The sequence below is a fragment of the Brassica napus genome, unplaced genomic scaffold, assembly GCF_020379485.1.
Source record: "Brassica napus cultivar Da-Ae unplaced genomic scaffold, Da-Ae ScsIHWf_2354;HRSCAF=3039, whole genome shotgun sequence".
NCBI lineage: Eukaryota > Viridiplantae > Streptophyta > Magnoliopsida > Brassicales > Brassicaceae > Brassica > Brassica napus.
Genome location: NW_026015714.1, coordinates 22,955 through 46,532, shown reverse-complemented (window position 1 = coordinate 46,532; position 23,578 = coordinate 22,955). Strand labels below are relative to the sequence as shown.

General features: G+C 34.2%; 5 pseudogenes; 3 read left to right on the top strand and 2 right to left on the bottom strand.

Moving 5' to 3' along the window:
• The first annotated feature begins 716 nt into the window (after positions 1-716).
• Positions 717-3,042, top strand: LOC125600652 (annotated as a pseudogene).
• A 778-nt stretch (positions 3,043-3,820) lies between these two features.
• LOC125600648 lies at positions 3,821-5,380 on the bottom strand (annotated as a pseudogene).
• A 7,027-nt stretch (positions 5,381-12,407) lies between these two features.
• On the top strand, positions 12,408-12,774 carry LOC125600650 (annotated as a pseudogene).
• A 20-nt stretch (positions 12,775-12,794) lies between these two features.
• On the top strand, positions 12,795-14,092 carry LOC125600649 (annotated as a pseudogene).
• Positions 14,093-18,706: 4,614 nt separating this feature from the next.
• LOC125600653 lies at positions 18,707-21,533 on the bottom strand (annotated as a pseudogene).
• Positions 21,534-23,578: the final 2,045 nt, after the last annotated feature.

Sequence of the window (23,578 nt, the reverse complement as noted above, 5' to 3'; positions counted from 1 at the left end):
ATGCCAAATTATTTGATAGCTGTTGAAAGTGCATAGTAAAAATACATAATAAATATAATTATAAACATTCATTATATTTTGAATATGTGTGAATATTATAAAAAAAAATCTTATTTTGAAAACGAAGGATTACATTGTAACAATACTTGTAAAAACCAAAAAGATCTTATAAGATAAAATCTTTATTTTGAAAACAAAGGTATAAAATACTTATGAAAACTAAAAAGATCTTTTAAGATAAAATCTTATCGAGGCGTCAAAAGTGTAATACACGATACACTAAACCATTAGAGCCACTGGTTATGACCGCTTGCTTGATCACAAAGTTAGTATGATGTTACAACCCCTTCACAGTCCACACACTTTTTTTGTACCTCCAAATCTGAATTGAGTGAGTCGAAATGAACCAAACAAGAAATGGTCCAGCCACCCTATCCGTAGGGTGGTGGTGGTAGCCTGGTAGGCCTACTGGAAATGACAAAGTAGAAGAATTAAAGAAGATATAATGATAAGATCAGCTTACCCCTAATTAATAAACTTAACAAAAAAAGAAGAAACACACAAAAAGTCAACAAATGAAGTCAAAAGTACAATCCAACGGCTGAGAACACATCAAACCCCAGAAGAAGACGACAACACGACAACTTTTCGTTTATAGAAAGAATAAAAAAATCTGTAAAGCATAAAAACCCTAAAAGAAAAAAAAAATTAGAGAAGAAAAGAAAAGAAAAAAAATACAATTTTTATTTTTTTCTTCCTCTCTTATCTAAAAAAGCAATGGAACCTAACGAAAGGCACCACCAGCAGCAGCAGCAGCAGCAGCAGCAGCATCACCATCACCATCTCACTTCTCCTACTACCATCCTTTCCACCACCACAATCCCCCACCGTCTCCGCCGCACCGCCAACCACCTCCACCAACAATGGTAATCTGACATCCCCACCACGTCGTCGAACGATGGATCTTCCTCCTCTCTCCTGTCTACCCTCACTCCGTCCCTCCTCCGCCGTCACGGCTCCGATTGAATCCCGTCAAGAGGAAGAGAGGGCCGTCCCAGGAAGTACGATACGCTGCTCAGGCCCTGGCCGCTAAGAAAACTGGCGTCCTCCGCGAGCAATTCCTCCGCTAGAGAGAGGAGGGAGCAAGCCGCCGCCGCCGGCGTATCGCCTCCTCCGTCTAAAATCCGGGTCGAGAAAGGCCTCTCGGGCTATGTCGGTGCGTAAAGTCTCTCTCTTTGAAAACCCTTTTGGCTTTTGTGTAAAGTAATGAACTTTATGGTGAGATTGATCTTGAATCGTAAAATTGCTCGAGTTCTATGTGATAATCTAGTTTAGATTCTCCTTCCTAGGGTTTGATCTGCGAAGTAAATAGCTTTAGTTTTGGTAATAAAGCTCTTCTTATATTCTTGTGTTTCCATAAACACTCTCTTTGCTTCCATAAACATTGAAGAATTGGTAGATTCTTGTTTTCTTATATTGTATTATTTTGCTGCCTTGTTTACATTTGAGCTTGTGGCAGTACACATCATTTCAGTTTTGCAATAACATTGATCTGCTCTTGTTGTTGACTTATTCAAATCAGTTTCTAAGATCACTTTGATTACCAGTTTACCTTCTAGAGTGGTGTTCTCTTGTTGTTGTTGTTGTTGTTTTTTGAGTTTCATATTAGTTTTTTTGTTTCTTGTTGCAGGAAAACTGGGCAAAGTTTTACTCCACACATTGTTAGTATAACTCCTGTGAGGTGAGTGTTGTTCTATGGTACTAATTTGAAGGCCTGGTTTGATATTATGATTTGGTTTTAAACGCAATCCAGCTTCAGGGTTTGCTATAGAGCTCGTTCATAAGGTATTCTGCTGTTTCACTGATGGTATTACAAACTGGATTATTGATAGGATGTGGCTCAGAAATTATACTTTTCGCTGAGCAAAGCAAGCATGAGATATGCATCCTTTCTGCATCTGGCGCCATCTCTAGTGCATCCTTGTCTCACATCGCGACAGGAACCAGTGTATCTTATCAGGTGATTCTCTTGTTCCTACAAAAAGGATGGACTTTGGGAAGGGCTATCTTAATTCTCTGAGCTGATGATGAATTAATTCTCTGTTCACTGTATCTTAGAGCCTATAAAACTGGTCTCTTTTAGGGACTATTGTATTTCACCTCGTGTCAAGTGCAATATGTGTGTTTGAGAAGTTAATACCGGTTTGTTACAATCAAACTTCCATTACAGCTAAAGATTCTTACACACATGCGTGAGATTTGCATATACTTTTATTAACTTGTTAAGAATTACGAACTTGTATTCAGGGTCAGTACGAGATCCTCTCACTGAGTGGATCTTATATTCGGAGCGAACACGGTGGGAAAACTGGTGGCCTTAGCATTTGTTTATCTGGTTCAGATGGTCAGATCATCGGTGGAAGAGTGGGGGACTCCTCAAAGCTGGTCCAGTTCAGGTACCTTTCCTCTTGTCTTATGCCTCTAAATTAATACCAGATACTGAATTTAGAAAAGAAATTTCATTGATTATTTCTACGTTTGATAAGATAGTCTTTGGTTTCCCTTTGCAGGTGATTGTGGGGGACATTCAGCTAGAGAAAAAGAAGGATGAGGAATGATGTGAAAGGAGATGATGCTTCAGGAAGTGGAAGCTTATTGCCTTCTCCTTCTGGCGGCACAGAATCTATGCATGTCTATCATCCAAGTATGGAATCTTCCGGAAGAAATCTAAACAATGAGCATCATACTATGACTAGTGGTGGCGCATTGGGTGGTGGTGGAAACATTTCATGATGCAACCACCTCAGGGCATGCACATGTCACATGCCAGGCTTCTGAATGGGGCGGTGCTGGTTACGATTTGTCAGGTAATAAGAAAGCTAACCACGTTTATTTTCATTTGAATTTTTTTTTCCTTTTTAGCAATGCTTTTAGCTTTAGTAAGACTGTTTTTGTGTGTTTGGACTATTGTGATGTTGGTCAGGAATGAGAGGAAATGGGTCATCAGAAAATGGGGACTATGAGTAAATGGCAGCTTAGTACACTAGTTCTGAAGGTGTGTAGAGGTTATGATGGAAAGTGAAGTTGAGATGAATCAATCATATATACAATGTCCCAAGGATATTTCATTGCAATGGCAGAGAGGCAAAACTAGACTGTGATGCTTTTTCGTTTTCTTGGTTCACTGTAATATTATAGTAAACTTTGACATCTTTTTTCTGGATTCTGTTTCACTTCATCCTTTTTTTTTGTTTTTTTTTCATATAATCAGTTTTTTTTTGGGGTTAAGTTATACTTGTTTAGTTCCTTTTCTTTCTCTTGTGAGAATTTATAAGAAAGTCTCTTTTCAAACGGTTCTATATATAATGTTTGCCATTAAATCAATGAAAAATAAAAGTAAGCAAAGGCAAGGGAGCAAAAATCCCTAAACTGGGAGAACCACAATGTCTTTATTCAGGAATCCTGTGCAGGCATTCTCTTCAAGTGTTGACCATGAAGAGCTGCTTACATATACTTCAACAGTACTTGCTGGTAAGATGGAGGCAGGAACGTCCCCTTGTTACTGCAGAGAATCAAAATGGCCTGACTATGCTCAAACGTTTCATACGCTCATAGACACTCTCCTAACAGAGTCTATGATCTAAAAGGATCGGCTTGATTACACTAACCAGAACTATCTTACACTTATTGACCGTGTAAGAAATATTGACCAGCTCATACTTGTATCAGCCATATCAAGCAAGTAGAAGCTGCAATGTTTATCTCTAATCACCACCTACTTATTCTTAGCTACACAAAAAATGTAGCTTCAAGTCTAAACTACGGTGAGAATCACATGCAGATTCTTATTTAAACAGAGGCTGAAAGTTCAGAAAAACATAATAACATATCTGATACGCAACCGAACCAAGAATTACATATTTGCCAAAAACATGGAGTATAGTTTTAATGGAAGTTACTTGGTAACACTAGTATTCTCAAATATTTTATCCTTCTTAGTCCCACTCATCATCGTTTATCTGCCACTCATCATCATCATCTCTAGGCGGCCTCACCACCAAAACAACCATCCCTAAACACTCCTCCACTCTCTCTCCTTCACAACCGAACCTCTCTCCAACTTCATCCCATCTCCAGTCACAACCAAATAGTACCCATCCTCAGCCTCCACCGTCTTCTTCTCCCTATCCATCACCACCATTACCGCCTCCTCTTTCCCGTTCCACGGCAACACTTTCCTATCATCCCTAAACGAAACCGCCACACCTCCTCTCCTAACCGCCACAACCGGATCCCAACCCGGTAAAACCACCCATCTCCTCCATTCCTTCTCAGCCTCCACAACACCAAACTCCCCACCCGACTCAAACTCCATCGGAGCTTCGCTAATCTTCCCCACCCCTTCCTCAGCTTCGCACACCGGTAACACACAACCGAACTCGCTCCCGCCACTTCCCCGAACTTCAGCCTCACCACTGGAACGCGAATGATCTTAACCTCCTCTTCCTTAGCCCTCTCCTCATCGCTGTATCCATGCAACTCCCTCCCCACAGCTTTCTTGGCTTTCTCAGTCACAGCAACCTCAAGCGCCTGCTCAAGCAGCGTCGTCCTAAGCTCAGAGGGGCTCCTATGCTCTCTGCTCTTCCTATACAACATGAAAGACAGACAATCCCCAGGCAGATTGTAATCAAACTCCTCCACCCTTTGTCTCCGCGGCGGTGAGGGTAATCCTTAATAGCTCTAGCGAGATCGTGCGCTCCTTGGTATCGAACCCGTGCTCGACGATGTACTCAGCGGCGGCAACACGCTGAACCGTGCTGAGACGACGGATCTCGTAGAGAAGCTCCGAGCCTCCGGTCTCGAACGCGGCGATGAGCTCGGGTTTAGCGTTGGACTGGACTATGGAGTCGCGGACCTGAGCCCCGACGATGAGGCAGTTCTGCTCGACGCCGGAGATTCCGGTGAGCTCCTCGATGGTGGGAGGGGTGAAGCCTTCGGTGTAGAGGGAGGAGATGAGGGGGGCGTACTCGAACCAGAGGCCCATGCGGTCGGCGAGGACCTCGATTTTCCCGGCGGTGTCTAAAGATCGGAACTTTGGAGGGATTGGGGACGGTGGAGGGCGGAAAGGTTGGTAAAGGTTCTGTTTTGCTGGGGCTTGGCGGTTCGAAGCGGGGATTAAGCTGGCGCTGACGGTGAAGGGTGAAGGGTTAACGTCGGGTAATTGGGTGGGGAGATAGCCCGTTGGGTTTGGGTTTGGTGAAAAGGGAGAGGATTGAGGGTTTGAGAGTGGTTGCGGTGAGGGAAAGCATGGTGGTTGTGTGTGTGTGTGGTGAGAACAGAGTCGCAGAGGAAGAAGATGATGATGGAAAGAGATAAGACGCGGTATTTATATTAAATTAGATTTTTGAACCGGGTTTAAACCGGATCGGTTATCGCATATTCCTTTCTTGATATGATTTTCCCGCCAATAGTTAGTCCGTTGACCGGAAATGAGTGAGTGATGGATGTTTTCTGTTTCACCATCTGAAGAAGGGAGTTCAAATCTCCAAAAAGGATAGACGTCTACTGAAGATTTGACTTTCTAGTATCGATATAGTGTTAGTTCTTATGATCAGTTATATGTGTCTATATGACATTTTTGCTAGTATATACTCAAATATCATTCGGAGGATCCCGTATGTAACTATGTTATTTTACTATCCACATTCAGCATAAGTCAGTTTTTTTACACGTTTCAATAAGCTCTTGATGGGTTTATGTAATATATGTACATACTTCATAGAACATTGGGAGGTGGATGCAGCTTAGCTTTTGATTGAGCAATCTTAGCCGCCGTGGCGTCTCACCTTCGCCGTAGCTCTCGCCTGATTTGAGAGCTCTGCCTCTCACTGTCCTAAGAATCATTTGATTGTTTTATGGCTGCCCAAAGATGTTAGCTGTCTTTCTTTTAAGTCTCGTCGAGTCTTCCGACTTGGTTTGTGGCCGGTTTATGTAGTTTCCCTACCGCCTGCTTCCACACCGTGAAGCTCAAGAGTCTCTCAAGGCTTGCTGTTGGTGATTTCTGGAGTTTGTAGTGGTATGGGCTGATGCAGACTTGGTCACCTCTTCTGGCTAATGCAATTGCAGCCTCCCACCCAAGGGGCCTCTGGTTATCAGTCTTCTTTGAGACATAATGATTTCATTTGCAGGTTCCAGCTTAAGGTGGTTCAGCCATCACAACTCTTCAAGTGTATAGTGCAAAGCAACACATCTTTAGTCTTAGCATTAATTTTGTTCACTAGATTAGTCCTATTATGTTCTACAAGTTTTTTTAACTTTTTGCGGTTTGTTCAACTAAACTAGCTTTTTAAAGCTTTTTGATTCAAGTTTCTTGTAATCTATTTCATTACTAGTTAATGATATTAACATTCTTAGCAAAAAAAATATATTCTTATCCCGGATTTAACAAATAATTGATCATATCCAATATTAACTATCAAGAATATTTTTTTTCTCATCTTTGATTATAATTGGACACTGCATGGATAATTACTACTATCACTTCTTTGTTTATGTTTTTGCATAGCACATGAATGTTATAATATGAATAACTTATTCTTACCCTATCTCTTATAAAAAAATCAAATTGTAGATCTACCACGTTCATAGAATATAAATCAACACTTCTGTTCTGCCAGAACCTGAACACTTCTGTTCTGCCAGAACCTGTACTTCTTGCCATTTGTCTTTAAAAACTTGCCCATGACATGTTTTGAATATATAAGAAGGCGAAGTAGAGAGAGAAAACATTCTCACTTCTATCCAAACAAAAATAGTTACCAACCAAAAAAGTTAGTCCTATCCGCTTCTCTTGCTTCCGCCTCTCCGCTGTCGTCTTTGACTTCGGTCTTTCCTGAGTGAGGTTGTTTGCACGGCGACGTTTTGAGGCATGTTTGTTTCACCATCTAAAAATGATCTATTTAAATGGAGATAAGTTGTTCGTTTAGGCTTAAAATTACAAATCATTTGAATTACCCATTAATATGAGTTTCAAATTTTTAGGCTAAAATAAAATTTATCTAGATGGTTCATTGAGATATGTTTAATCGGTGGTGCATCTGGATGTAAATGAACCTATCCAAATAACAGTAACAAATTTACTTTTTTTCTAATAAATATTATATTAAAGTTTAGATATATTTTTCACCAAAACACACAAAAATGCACTTTACTGTCAAAACAGAAAAAAAATACATTTCCACCAAAACTGCAAAAGACACATTTTTCACTAATACCACAAAAACATAATTTTTGCCGAAAAAACAAAAAAAATGTTTTTTTCCTACCAAAACACAAAAAAACTCCCTTTTCCGCTAAAATCTCAAAACACATTTCCCGCCAAAACCGCAAAAACGCATTGGATTTTTCCCACCAAAACAACAAAAATGCTTGTTCCCACCAAAACTGCAAAACGTATTCTTCCGCCAAAACCGCAAAAATATATTTTTTCACCAAAACTGCAAAACACATTTTCTGTAGAACCACAAAACGCATTTTTGCCAAGACCGCAAAAATGCATTTTCTCGCCAAACCGTGAAATCATGTTTTCCGTCAAGACCATAAATCACATTTTCTCGCAAAAACCGCAAAATTTACTTTTCCAAGAAAACCAAAAAATTATGTTTTTCTCTAAAACCGCTAAATTATATTTCCCACAAAATCATATTTAAAAATAATTTTATTTTGATTTATTAATAAAAATCAATATAGTTAAAAAAAGTAAAATATTTTAAATCAACAATGGTATATAAGTCATTTGCTTACTAAACTCATCTAGATGAAAATAGAGAAGAACAAACGAATACATATTCATTTAGATGAACGATTTGGACGGAGAAACGAACCGTCTGAATAACATCCATATGAATCAATTAACTAAATTATCTAAATGGATCATCTGAATGGATGATGACAGATGGACAAATTAAATGAACAGCACCTTAGTGTTGTTTTGGTGACGGTGATTTTTCTGTTTCCTGTTTTCATTTTTTGGTGACGATGATGACGAGGACGAGTGGCGGTGGCCATTTCCCTTTTTTCCTGTTTGTCATCTTTGTTTTAAAGTCCGGTTTGAAGCTTGGTGTAGTGAAGCGGTGATGTCCATGAAGTTGAGTCTGGGGCGATGGCGTGTAGGCTAGCCGGTGGAGGTCGGATGTAGCTTTCGGTAAATAAATCTATTTGGGGACAATATATTTGCCTCTCTTTGGAAGTTTCCCGACATCTCCCCTTCCTCCGAGAGTAGTCCTTTCTCCCTCTTTCTCTGCTTTTTGTCGCATGGAGTAGAGTAAGATTAGTCTCATTTTAACGTTGATGATGTGGCAATCTTAGGTTGCTTTCTCAGATCGGGTTGTGGTTTGTAGGCGGTGCCGGTTCGGGGCTTCTCTCCATTTTGGTTCCTGCTCGTTGTTGGTGGCTGGAAAATATCGTCTATATCTTCTTAGCTTTTGATAGTGGTGGTGGCTCAAGAGTTTTATTTTTTTTGCGGCGGTTCTTCTTTGGGGTTTGATGGTGTGGCTTCTAGAATCTTTTTATGGTTTTGTCTTCCATTTGTTGAACTTCTACACGGGTTGAGTTTGGTTTGGGTAAGGTTAGAGTTTCTGAGTTATTTTGATTGATCCCTTTATCAAGTCCATTGGGATTCTGGTAAGAGTGTTTACACTAAAAAGAAACATAAAAAATATATTAATACAATAAAAAAATTAATAGAATCAAAAGTTTTTAAAAACCATGTTTGATATGATCTATATGATCTATCAAAGCTTAACACCTTAAATGGCAAGTACATGATCTATATGCCTACTATAAGCGTTACAGTTGTACTAACGTGTGATGTACTGACAAATAATTCAGAGACAGGTTTTTCGGTGTTGATTTAAATTAACAAGTTTGATAGACCAAAACATATTTATGGACAAACTATGACACAAAAATATTTGAAAAGTGGTAACTTATAGTACCAATTTGTAGAAACGGTGGAGCTGAAAAAAAAACAAAGAATCTTTAAGAAAATGATAGGATGTTAACAAGTTTCTTTTGATATCTCTTTACCTTTTTGTTTGTCAACAATATTGTGCTACCTTACTTAATTGTCGTGCAGATAGGTCGTGTTTTGTTACGCCTGCGCGTAACATCTATTCTCGCCTGTCATACGCAGTTCGTTGCTTCCTTCACTTCTTTAAATTTATAATATACATTACGCACGTATATATATACTTACATGTGTATTAAATTATTTATAAAAAACTTACATGTGTATTTAATTCTTTAATGTACGACGATGAAATGTATTTATTTTTATTTTTTTGAAAAGAGATGAAATGTTATCATTGTTAAAGAAATCACTAGATGAAGCGATTTGGATAGACCTAACATCTAGTGATCAGAATCTAAGCATTATTAATTTTATGTTTATTTATTATGTATCTTATTTTATTTTACATAATTTAAAATGTTGTGTTTAATTAAAAGTTTACTTTGATAAAATATAAAAATATAAAAAATCAGAAAACGTGTGAATTTATACTTAGAAACAAAATTAGAGAAAAATACCATCACCTGTTTATATACAGTAAATATGATATAACTAAATTAGTTACAATTCACTCTGATATTCTTTATTAACTCGTTTAGACTAATTTATATTAATTTAAATTAATTTAAACCAAATTAGACAAATTTTAACTGATTAAAATAATTAAACAGTATAGATAAGATTTTAAGAAAATCGTTTCGGTTATAGATGATTCCTTCTATAGCTATATATATTTAGTACTATATTGGTACTTATACATAATTCATTCTCATAATGGACATAAGTGTCAAGTTTGCATAGAGTATGGGATGTGTACCTTCGCTGGGGAAATTTTGATAATTTCTTTAACATAAAAAGATGTAAGCTAGTTAATTAATAGACAAAAAATTATAAACAAGTGATGAGTGCACCCTGGGAGAGAAACATGAAGGGAGGAAGGGAATCATAAGTGCATGTGAAGAGACGATACTACTACTGTTTTGCCAAATATGGAACAAGTGTATTTTGCTACAAATGGGAACGACAATTTTGAAGTTTTAGATGAATATTAAAGAATAAATAGTCTTGGTTAACCAAAAAAAGGTCTTAAAAGCTTAACCCTATATGGATCCATGGTAGTATGGTACTGATAGGGCTTTCGTTTCCAAATGCTGGAACTCCGTCCCCCTTACGATGTTCTCTCTCTATTATCATATATGGAGATCTCAAAATATAATACATGTGTTTCGTGATTTAGGGAAAGATTGGTTACAGAAAATGGTAAAATCTCCTTTTTGGGTCATTGGGTGTCAAGAAAAGGTAAAATCTATGTAAAAGGTCAAAAACTAGTTGGATAGTTAGACCATCTCCATCCATTAGGACCCCTAATGGGTACTTAAATTAAATAATGTTTTATTTAGTGATTTGAAAGGTTTAGAACCTCTATGAATCTATTTAATTTTTTCATCCTCCATTGGTAGAACTCATTGGCGTACTTAAAAAATAATTTTTTTTTAAACAAATAAAAGAGCTTCAAACTTGTTCTTCTACACTCGGAAAGAAAGAAGCAAATGAATTTTTTTTTTTAAATGTTATAAGAGATGGAGAATCGACGGCGAATTGACGGAGATGGAAGCAGTCGCGAGAGATCGCCTTTCGAAGATGAAGAGAAACAAAACTGATTTCGGGGGGGGGGGGGGGGGGGGGGGGAGAAAGACCGACGAAGGAGAGAGACACATTAAGGTGTGGTCCAGTAGTAGCGCGCCACGTAGGGATCCTTACCAAACCCAAAAATACCAATTTAAGTAGCGGTCCTCTGTTTTATTTCAATTTTGATTTATTTTCTTCCCTTTTTTTAAGTACCTCCGCGTAAGGAGCTCCGATGGACATGCTCTTAGGGACTAAAATAAGTACTATACAATACTTCTATTGGTGAGGTTAGAGGCTTAAAAGTATATAGAATGTGGAATCCATCTTAATCTAGTGGTCTATTGGTGAGGTTAGTGTTTTCGTACCATATGTATGCAATAATTAACATCTTTCTTTTTTTAAATCGCACTTCCAGCTGGGGTAGAACCACTAAACCTTTAGTTAATCGACCATGTTGATTTGTTTATTGTAGTTGGTAGTTAAAACTTTAACCAAATTTGAAGTATCTCTTTCTCAAGCCGAAGCTGAACTGGAAATAACCGAATGCCCTCGTCCATATATTAAGGTTTTGTAAAAAGTAACTAAATAGGTTGACACCACAATAAACACACGGTCTAGAAGCATATATACCTGGAAATATATGATTCGCCAAAAAATCACATACAGTGAATCGAGATCAAAGGAGATTGTATTCAGATCAATAAGTGTGATGTTGGTGCCAAATCAAACTACTGTTTCTTGCTTTCCACTGACAATGATGGATTCCAAACGCGTAATTTATCACGCGCCATTCCGTGTGGCTCTACTCTCCTTTAAAAGGCGCCTATGTTTGATGCTACACATTATTGTTATGATTAGGTACTTTATCTATTGATAATTCGATGTTTTTTGTTATCTTCCCTCTCTAATCTCATAAATGCTAAACTTGTGTTGGATGATGATATCATTTTCCAAAAAAAAAACTCATCTGTTAGATACACTTGATTCTGGCTGTTTTTATTAGGTTAAATTGAATTTGTACATTAATCTGTCAGCTATAGTATGACGAAAACGAAGGGACGACAAAACAGTTATGACGAAAATGAAGGTTGAACAAACATTCACACGAGATAAGGTCCTGTAGAAGAGAGACAAACGGTGCGTTCAAATAAACATCTGAAGACTCAACTTCTTCCCTTTAGAGTTTTCAAAAAAAAAAAACTTCTTCCCTTTAGCGATCGTTTTATTCAATTTTATTATAGTTCAAACATTGTATGATATAAATTTCTTAGACAAAATCTTTTAAACTTGGTCTGAATAGTTTGGTGCTAGAATTACTGTCGGAGTTATTGCCACGATCACTAATACCGCTGCTCAACTGGCATGCTTTTACCATTGTGATGAAGCTGTACACATAAAAACTTAACTAGACTTTTTTTTGTTGAAAAAAAACTTTACTCGACTTGAAGCAAACAAAACACGAGTTTAATTACTTGATGTGTTTGTTTTCCTCACTCAGGAATTTAATCTTAGGAAACGACTAGGTCTTAAAAAGTACTATTCTGAGTTTAATCCATGATTTCCGGAAAAAGAAAAGATAATATATGTTAATGAAGTCATTTTTAAAGTAAAAAATAAAGTGAAGGAAGGGAACACGAATAATGCGAAAACAAAAGTATATAAACGCAACGTAACGCATAAAGTAATTTTTAAAATAAAACATTGAAAAATGTCGCTGCAAATTGCAGGCAAGGAACACAGACTATTCCTCCTCATGTCATGTCAATGTTCAACTTCAAGTTCCCCACTTGACCCATTGCCATTGGTCACACTCTCTTTCTCTCTCTTCGGCAATGAAATTACTCTTTTCTACGCTGTGTAACACTCAGTCCCCCTTCTTCTTCTTCTCTCTCTACAATATTGTACTCATCTGCTTAGCCTCTCTCTCCCTCTCTCTTTAAATGACCTTGTGCTCTTCAGTCTTGAAATTACACTCGTTGAGTCTAGACAAGTGTGATTTTATGAATCCACCGTCTCCTAAATTAGAAAAGCTAGAAAATAATAAAATAGAGAAAAGAATCCCACTTTTGATAGCTTCCACTATATATCTTCTCATCTTCTACAGGCAGCAATAAACTTCACTTCTCTCTCTCTCCTTTTTTCAGTTTATTCTCCCTTTGCCTCACCATTTCTGTTCATATTTGTTTGTTTGATTTGATCTGCCAAAGTTGAATCTATCCCTTTTATAGTACCATTTTCACCATGACAACCAGTTAAGTCCCTCTTTCTCTCTGTTTGGTTTTAATTAATGATCTAAAAACCCTAATCTCGATCATTATAAGAAAAGCAAAACCCTAGATCAGATTTCATCCTCTTCTTACCAAACTCAAAACAAGATTAAGCAATGGAACTGATCTCTCACCAAGCAAACAAGAACCCTATTACCCAGGGGCGGTCCTGGAAAAAGTGGGGCTCTAAACAAATGAAAAATGGGGGCCCTTCTAACATAACTGAAATTTTAAAATTCGTGAGCAAGAATTTTTTTTAAGCAAACAGAAAAAAAAAACTAATTCTCAAACAAAAAGCTAAGAAAACTGTAAAATGGGAAGAGAAAAGATTTATTTTATGTAAGTCCCACTAAATTCTGTTGTTCGATTTTATTATTAATACATATAAATATTTTTTTAATGTTTCAAAAAAAACAAATATTTTTTTTTAAAATAGGGGCCTTTTAATAATGGGGGCCCCAGGCCCATGTTTCAAATGGCTCTCCTCAGGGACGCCCCTGCTATACCTCAGCACAATTAACACCTCCTTCCCCAAGCCGGTACGAGAATCAGAAACGCCGTGACTGGAACACCTTCTGCCAGTACCTCCGGAACCACCGTCCTCCGCTCTCTCTCCCCTCGTGCAGCGCGCGCACACGTGCTCGAGTTCCTCCGCTACCTCGACCAATTCGGTAAAACAAAGGTTCACCACCAAAACTGTGCCTTCTTTGGCCTCCTAACCCTCCCGCGCCTTGCCCTTGCCCTCTTAGACAAGCTTGGGGCTCACTAGACGCCCTCATCGGCCGCCTCCGTGCCGCCTACGAGGAGAACGGTGGCCCTCCCGAGGCTAACCCTTCGCCTCACGCGCCGTCAGGTTATACCTCCGTGAAGTCAGAGACTTCCAGGCCAAAGCTCGCGGTGTGTTAGCTATGAGAAGAAGAGGAAGAGAGTTAACAGGCAGAGAACGCAAACGCTATCGCAGACGCAGCCGCCTCTACCGCTGCAGCAACAGCAGCCACAGCAAGGTCAGTCTGTGATGGCTAATTACTCGGGTGCAATAGTATGATCATATTATATAAATTTCTCTACTTTTTATGTATTGTATTGTTCCGTATTCGCTTCTCTATTTGTATAATCTATTGTCTTATCTTTTTTTTTGGTCAACAATCTATTGTTATCTGCATTATCTACATATATGCTGTTGTTGCTCTTTTAGTTGTGTGAACAAGATATGTTATGATTGTTCACGCTAAAGTGTTTGATCCTTTTATGTTTTTGGAGTTTTAATTTGATTTAAATTATAACCATCAGCTTGAGGGTCATCCCATACAGTTAGGGCTCGTGTGTATAACTCAGCTAGACTTTAGATGATAGATTAATCATTTCTTTTCCATGTGATGATGGTTGAGGTTTTAGGGAACATTTGTCGATGCTTATTTTATTTCCGTGATTAGATATGAATCTGATTTATAGATTGACATGAATGTGTGTATGTATATGGGTACTTTATGGTTAGTCATGTGATATATATATATTATTAAAACTGAAGTACATTTGAGAGTTGTTTGGAAACTTGGATAATAGTATAAATGAGAATTGTTTGGAAACATGGATAGTAGTATAAATGAGAATTGTTTGGAAACATGGATAGCAGTAGAAAATAATACTTGCTTATCTTAATTGATTTTTTAAAAGATTTACTAAATAAGTTAATATCATTTATTACAGAAGTACAAAACAAAATTTATTTGTTTTCAATTTTTATTTTATCTTAATCAATTCTAACTCTTCATCTATTATATTTACTAAATAAGTTAATATCATTTATTACAGAAGTACAAAACAAAATTTATTTGTTTTCAATTTTATTTTATCTTTACATTCATTTTCTCAATTTTAATTATTTCTATACAAAATTCAAATCAAAATAATAATTTAAAATTAATTTATATAAATAATTGATTCAAATATATATATACTTTAAGAAAATTTACTAAAATATTTTCCAATAACCATTTAAAAAATTTTCACTATATATAAGAAAAAAAATAATACATAACTTAATTAAAAACACCAACTTAAATTATGGTTTTTATATTTCATATTAAGTTTATAAATATAATATATGTGATTATCTATATTATTAAAAATGAAGTACATTTGAGAGTTGTTTGGAAACTTGGATAATAGTATAAATGAGAATTGTTTGGAAACATGGATAGTAGTATAAATGAGAATTGTTTGGAAACATGGATAGCAGTAGAAAAATACTTGCTTATCTTAATTGATTTTTAAAAGATTTTTATTATATTGTTAATCAATTCTAACTCTTCATCTATTATATTTACTAAATAAGTTAATATCATTTATTACAGAAGTACAAAACAAAATTTATTTGTTTTCAATTTTTATTTATCTTTTACATTCATTTTTCTCAATTTTAATTATTTCTATACAAAATTCAAATCAAAATAATAATTTAAAATTAATTTATATAAATAATTGATTCAAATATATATATACTTTAAGAAATTTACTAAATATTTTCCAATAACCATTTAAAAAATATTTTCACTATATATAAGAAAAATACAATACATAACTTAATTAAAAACACCAACTTAAATTATGGTTTTTATATTTCATATTAAGTTTATAAATATAATATATGTGATTATTTTATGATGGTATGTATAAAATAATATTAATTATATGATTACTTATATTATGGTACATAAAAATATGATTAATTATATGATGACATATATATGATATATAATAGTGACATGAAAAACAAAACTTATTTGTTTTCAATTTTTTTATTTTATCTTTTACATTCATTTTCTCACTTTTTAACTATCTCATTAATTATATTTACTATAATATTTTGTCAGGATATTTACATATTAACTATAATAATTCGACATATTTGAATGAAACCACTCTATTTGTGATAAGAATTCAAAATGGTTAACAATTTTTTTTATTTACTTATGTATCGGTTAGACATGGACATTCGGATAACTATTCAGCTACGAGTTATTTCTGTGGGTTATCATGCTTTTTGAGTTTTGAAACTAGACTTCATTTCGGTATTATAAATTTTCATGTGTGTTTCGAATCGGGTCCAGATGAATTCAGTCTTGATATATACAAACCTACAAATATCCAAAAACTAATGTATTTGACGCCGGTACGGATATTTGTATGAAAAGTAAGAATATTAACAGATTCAATTCGGGTATGTTGAATTCAAATTAAACTAAAAATAACCAAATAACCAAAAGTAATCATATTACTCTATTTGATTCAGGTTCGATTATGATGTATAGAAATCTAAAAGTATTTATGCAATTAATTATATTATGATACATATAAAATATATAATACTAATCATAAAATAAAATATCGATTTATAAGAAAGTAAAAATTAACACCCGCACGGGCGTGCGGGTCAATCTCTAGTACTAATTACTAACGCGTCTCATTGCTAAAAACAAATCCATATACTAGTAATCGCAATTTTGTACATGTATGCTTCTCAATCAATTCCAGATATTCCTAACCGCTAATATCATTACTGATTGGTCGTTGATAGTTATTGTAGTCCCAAAATTTATGTTCATAGCCATATGACATGATTTCTCATTAATTGCTTACTATTGGTTTCCTTGTCATGAGCAATGCATTCACTGTTTTTTTCACTTTCAAGGTCACCTAGCGCGAGTCACCTCCTAAATTTTTAATTCTACCTTTTCCGTGGATTATTCATTCGGCATAAAGCTTTCTTACGATGATCTAAGGTAGAACATCAAAGAATTAAACTATGACTATTTGACAAAACGGTGTATAGAATATTGGCTAATTGGCTCTTAAGATAGGTTCAACATCAGAAATTTCGGCCCAACCCAGAGAATAATGCTTCACGAACACAGACTATGCAAACTTAGCTGTCATTTAATCTATACGCAAATGGTAATGGTATAATAGTCATATGAGTCATGACCAAATGATATTTTGAAGATTAAATATAATATTCATTTTAGTAAATAATTGAACGATAAATTTGGAAATATTATCAAAACATGTAAAGTATATACAGTTATCAAATTTCTCACATGTTTTCAAATGTACAACTTTCTAATATGTGACAAAGCTTAAAGTGTAATGTTTAATTTGTAGTTCGCAAACTATTTACTTTTGAAAGTAACTGTTTGAATATGCCTTTACTCAAATTGAAATCTCGTTTTGGATGTACTTTATAGAATATTGAATTTTAGTATGCCTTGATGGACCAGTGATATTTTCTTGAAAATGTTTGATGAAAATTTCTGATTCTTAAGAAAAAAACTCCAATATGTGTTAGACATACACTATGTTAACAAAGATTTTACATTTTATACGTACATTATTTTTTATATATGCATAGGCTTCCAGATAGTGGAACTTGGATAGGTTTAGATGTTTACAATCAAAATTCAAATCCGTAATAAACAAATGTGCTTAGACAATGTGGTATAACAAAATAAAACCTAAACCTAAAATGGATCTATTCAAAAGAAAAAAAACAAGAAAACATGCACAGCAAGCAGTTTTGGCCTTTGGGATTGGATTTCTTCACGTGATATTTAAAAAGTCTGCTTTTTTATTTTCTTTTAATGTGGAATCGCAAAATTTCACATTATCATACAACAATACAGATAATTATTAGCGATAAAAACAACAAAAAATTAATTAATTATCCTTAGGATTCAGATATCAGAGAAGATCAAACCTCTTTCGATAAACACAAATAGGAATTCCAAACAGCAGACAGGTTGGTACGATGTTCTCATATTTAAATGTTTAAAACAAAAGTGAACGTTTCGATTAAAAAACTATCAAAGAAGTGCATCCGATGCTTACCAGGTGTCCACCGGTTTTACTCAGAATAGTGGTCCCGGTTAAAACCCAATCGCACGTGGAACCGAGTATCCGGCCCGGTCTACAATAAGAGACTGGACCCCACTTTGTTTTCTTACTGTAATTTATCATATAAAACATTTTCTACTTTGGATTATAGTCTTTTAGAAATCATGATTCATTATATTATCTACAGTTATGATTATATGAAGTTTTGTTATGATTTTTCCATATGACATTAGTTGAGTCAAGTGCCATTATGCACGTAGCTTTACAAACACTGTGTGATATATTTACCACCAGTACTGTTTACAACGATGGAGTTTTCTCTTCGTTTGTAATAAATACTGCAGACGTATTTGCTTCTTAAAACCAAAATCAACATGCCCTGTTATCCTTCTCTCCTTTGTCTCGCATGTACACATAACGCTAAATATCACGAATCATAATTAGAAAGTGGGTATATAGCAAAACAATTAGTCTTAGCTCTTATACAGATGGCTTTACATAAAACTCACTTTCTAAAAAATAAGTCTAGCTCTTACGAAGGCATATTAAATTGATTATTAGTACAATCCTAGAGTTCAATAAAATTACTAAATCATTGATAAAAAAAATTTAACAATAGAAAATTTGAATAATATCATCAAAAAGGCAATGGAAACCAAACTTTACCGAATCTATAAACCAATAACATTAGAATTTCAAAACTATAAAACTCTTTAAAACACCAAAAACCCTTTCAACATATGTCAAAGGAAACAAGCCACGGTACAGATAAATTGATTAAACAAATAAAAACAAAAATGTAACCCTCTAAACTAGTAAAAGAAAGATGAAATTGTGATCAACCACTAGACTAAAAATCTCTATTATCCTTCTCCTTCTCAGTGACAACCTGGAAGCAAAGAACCTAAAATAGATCAGATTCACGACTTGAATGCCTCCTATTATGAAAAAATAGTTCTCGAGCCTGTTCTTGTTCAAGTCTTTATCACCTAACCACGAATGCCCTTCCTCACGTGTTACCTTATCAATCACATTATAAGAAGCGTGCATATGTAACTCGCAACCGACGAGCTTAAAAAGAAGATAGCTCCAGCGACGGCTCTCATATGCTCAGGCATCTTAACCGTCAAAAACTCCATCAAAGCCACAGCTGAAAACGCTTCGGTTAAACCCGCAAGCACGAACTGAGGAAGCAACATCACTATCGAGACAGGAGACACGAACGAACCGTTCTTTAGAGCAGACGCTCTTCTGTCCTTTTCCAAGAAACCCGCCACGATCATGCAAGCTATCCCCATAACGATACCTATCTGGATCCTTTGTTTCATCGTTAACCGTTGCTTACGTCCTGTAATTTGTCTCGCTATTGGTAGGATGACGCATTCGTATAGCGAGATCCAGATGGCGAGAGTGATCATTGAGACAAGATTCATCCATCCTGCTGGAACGTTGAAGTTATGTCCGAACGTTTTTCCATCTGTATCGCTTGTAGGATCCCGTAGATGTTCTGTTGGTCGGTCAGCATGAAGCACGCGATTCCTGTGACCCAAACCGGTAAAACAGCGGTCACGCATTTGAGGTTCTTCACCTGCTGGAGACTGCATAGTCTCCAGTTGTTTTTCGTCTTACCTTCGTCGTTTAACTCGTTCGGATCAGTTATCACTGCTGCTTTGTCAAAAATCCTAATCTGTCATACCAAAGCATCAAAAAAATATTGGCAGAATTTTTTTTTGCCAAAATTTAGCGGATTTTTGACATCGTTGATGTATTCTGCTAGTTTGTTTCTTTTAAAATAGTGATATTATATAATAAAAATATAGTTTACTCCAATGTATTTTTTAAATAACAATTTTTAAAATACAGAGTCAAAATAGAGATTCCTATTTATCTTCTTAATATAGAAGAAAAAATATATAAATCTCTATTTGAGAAAAAAGTGAAATGTTGAAATATTTTTTATCATAGATGCTATTATAAAGACAAAAATAAGAATGACTCGGAGATGTTTTATAACAGTTTTGTGGTTTGCAAAAACACATGTCAACCAGCAATAGATTGTTCATGTTTCTCAATATATTTGCGTCTCGCAATTATAATTAAAGATGAAAATATATTAAAAGTAAAAAACATATTATAACATGAATTTTATATTAATAACTTTGCTTTGTCTAAAATCTAAAATCTAAATATACTAAAAGCCCTGGAATGATTTAGAGAAAACCATTTTAATAACCAGTTTACAAAATTATATCTTTTCTTAAAAAAGTGGTATTGAATATTATAAGTTTTTAGATTCAGCTGACAAAATAATTGTTTTTTAGATTCTATAACCATGTAAACGCGAAAACAAATAAAATGATTAAATGTACACGACTACAAACCTTTGTCTGTTTGTATCAAAGTGGTGGAGGATCCATCAGTGGAAGGGCCTAAATAGAATGATACACCTTCTCCAGATTTTAGCTTACGTTTCTTAGAAGCCGCGGCAATAACCTTAACCATGTCTGCGAACACACTGCCCTTAGGCTTTTGACATATGTAAGTGTGTTGGCCGATGACAAGGTGGTGACAGAGAGTGCAAGGCAGGCCGTGGGGATCACGAAACCAATGACCCAACTAATGTTGTCTGTATATATACGACCCCTGTCAATGCAATGACAAGAGCCACGGTGAAGGAGAAGTACCACCAGTTAAAGAATGTTTCAAGCTGCGCTTTGCCCTTTTAGTGCCTGTATCGAATTGATCTGCTCCAAATGCGATGTTGCATGGTCTGATTGCTCCTGCCCCGATGGCTAGTAAACCTAGACTAGAGAATAGAACCGCGAGATGCCACTTCGCGGGTGGGTTTGAACAATTTGTTGGATCGTTGCAAGCCTCTGGTCTTAAACGCGGAATAGCCGCGGTTAGAGCCATTACTCCCATCCCCTATCAAGTGAAATTAAAAAGGATCAATCACTATTTGCCTCCACATTTACCATCAGCATTGGTCGTACATGATTCAAAATCATATGTAGTGGTACAAAAATTGGTATTGACCGGCAGATCTATCATAAACGAAACCATTTTCTAAAACAATTTTATTAAAATCAGTCTTACGGTGACCAGGCACCTGCCTAAGCACTAATTCCCTATAACGCTTAGTTACCGCCTAGCGATTTCAATAACATTGAATTCATATATATGTTACATAACATTGTTTTTGGTTTATCGTGCTTGTACACGTCTAGATACATGCCTACTTGAAATGAAGAGATGGGAAGGTAATTTACGAGGAAAGAAGCTATGGAACCGAGGAGAAGAGTCCAGAATCTTCCGAGGTAAGCATCAGAGACAAAAGCACCTGGGATACTAAGAAAGTTGCAAGAACCAAACCAGATGTTGATGATGTTCACCAAGAAAACACCACCAAGATTGTATTTTGTCGTGAGATACACCGATAGATTCCCTATCAAGCTCATGGACGCCAGCTTCTCAAACGACTCGTTTGCTTCACAAGCCCAATGGCGTGTTCAATCAATTAACATTCTATAAAAATAAACCCTAAGAAATCAGAAAACAAGAAAGTTACACACGAACCAATGATGTATTTGATAGCTCTCCATCCTCCTCTCTTCTCTGAGAAGGGCTTGTTTTCTGGATTCTTGATGGACAGGTGGTGAAAGGGATTCAATGTCCATGTTGTTGATCTCTTTAGTTTGAGACGAAATTAAAAAATGTTTTTGATGGTGTTTATATATAGAGAGATTTATTGCAGATTTGTTAGAAGTAGAAGGAAAAAGTCATACAGTGTGTGTTCAATCTGGTTACTACCGAATAGGGATTGCATTCCGAGTTTGTTATATATAATTATATACTATTGAACCTTTTTTATCAAGTAAAATAGGACTTAGGTTTCTTAACCCCTTTCCTAATTTGTTTTTCAATAATGTTATCTCATAATTATCTTATATATAAAGTTTGGTTCTTCAAATTTGCTAATTAACATGATCGCGACACATGGCAATTATATATTTAAGATTGTGACATGTGTTAATGTATCTCATAATTAAAAAATATATATTAAGATATTAACAAAACCGAATTTTATTAAAAAATCTTATTATATGTATTATAGAAAATTTCCTTTTTTTTAAATCCTAATCAAAAGATTATTACAAAAGATTATTTGATTATAATTTTCCTTCCAGTATCTCATAATTAAAAATATATATATTAAGATATTAACAAAAAATTTTTATAAAAAATCTTATTATATGTATTATAGAAAATTTCCTTTTTTAAATCCTAATCAAAAGATTATTACAAAAGATTATTTGATTATAATTTTCCTTCCAATATTGTGACATGCATTTAAATGTATAATAATAAAAATATATATAATAAGATAATAAAAATTAATTAAAAAATACTTTTAAAAATTATTTAATAGTAAAAAATGATTTAAAAAAATATTTAGTAGTAATTGTTTGAGAAATTTTCCCTTTTCAAAATCCTAAAAAATAGATTTGGAAACAATAAAGTTTGGTTCTTCAAAGTTGCTAATTAACATGATTGCGACACATGGCAATTATATATTTAAGATTGTGACATGTGTTAATGTATCTCATAATTAAAAATATATATATTAAGATATCAACAAAAAAGAATTTTATTAAAAAAATCTTTTATATGTATTATAGAAAATTTCTTTTTTTTAAAAATCCTAATCAAAAGATTATTACAAAAGATTATTTGATTATAATTTTCCATCCAATATTGTGACATGTGTTTAAATGTATAATAATTAAAAATATATATGATAAGATAATAAAAATTAATTTTAAAAAATACTTTTAAAAATTATTTAATAGTAAAAACGATTTAAAAAATATTTAGTAATAATTGTTTGAGAAATTTCCCTTTTCAAAATCCTAAAAATAGATTTGAAAACAATTTATTTAATATAAATTTTCTTTTATAAACATTTAATGGAAATATAATTATAAAAGATTATATTAAGCTTGGTCTTTCAAATTGCTAATTAACATGATTGTGACACATGATAGTTATATATTTAAAAATGTGATATGTATTAAACTATATTATAATGAAAAATATATATACTAAAATAATGAAAACGATTTTTCTTAAAAATTAATTATAAATATTATTTAATAGTCTTATTATTATTATTATTGTTATTATTATTTTCATTATAATGTGTTTTAAAAGATACTAAAGACAGAGAATTATAAAAGATAAACAGTATTTTTTAAGAAACAAATGTTAAACAAAAACAAATTATAAAATCCTACAAGTACAATGAATTATTTAATAGAAACATGAAGAAAAACTAACTTTAAAATAAATAATATTACTTTTTAAATCATAACTAAATAAATTTGTAAAAGTACTCTTATTATTTTTTTATAAGTAAATAACTTTCATCTTTAATAGATAATTGTATGTAAAAAATATGACAAAAAGTAGCTACAAATATTTCACATCTATATTTAGGTTTAAGTTTCCACATATTATTTTTACAAAAAACAATAGCATTTACATGAAAAGTATTACCTGAGTATTTTCTTTTAATATCTTGATACAACTTAACTTTTATTATCCTTATTACATCTTATGATGCTAGCATAATTTTAAATTTTGATGTTATTGTCATACATGAGTATGTGTGAATATGATAAATATGTGTTTGTATGTATAAACACAAAATATATAAATAATT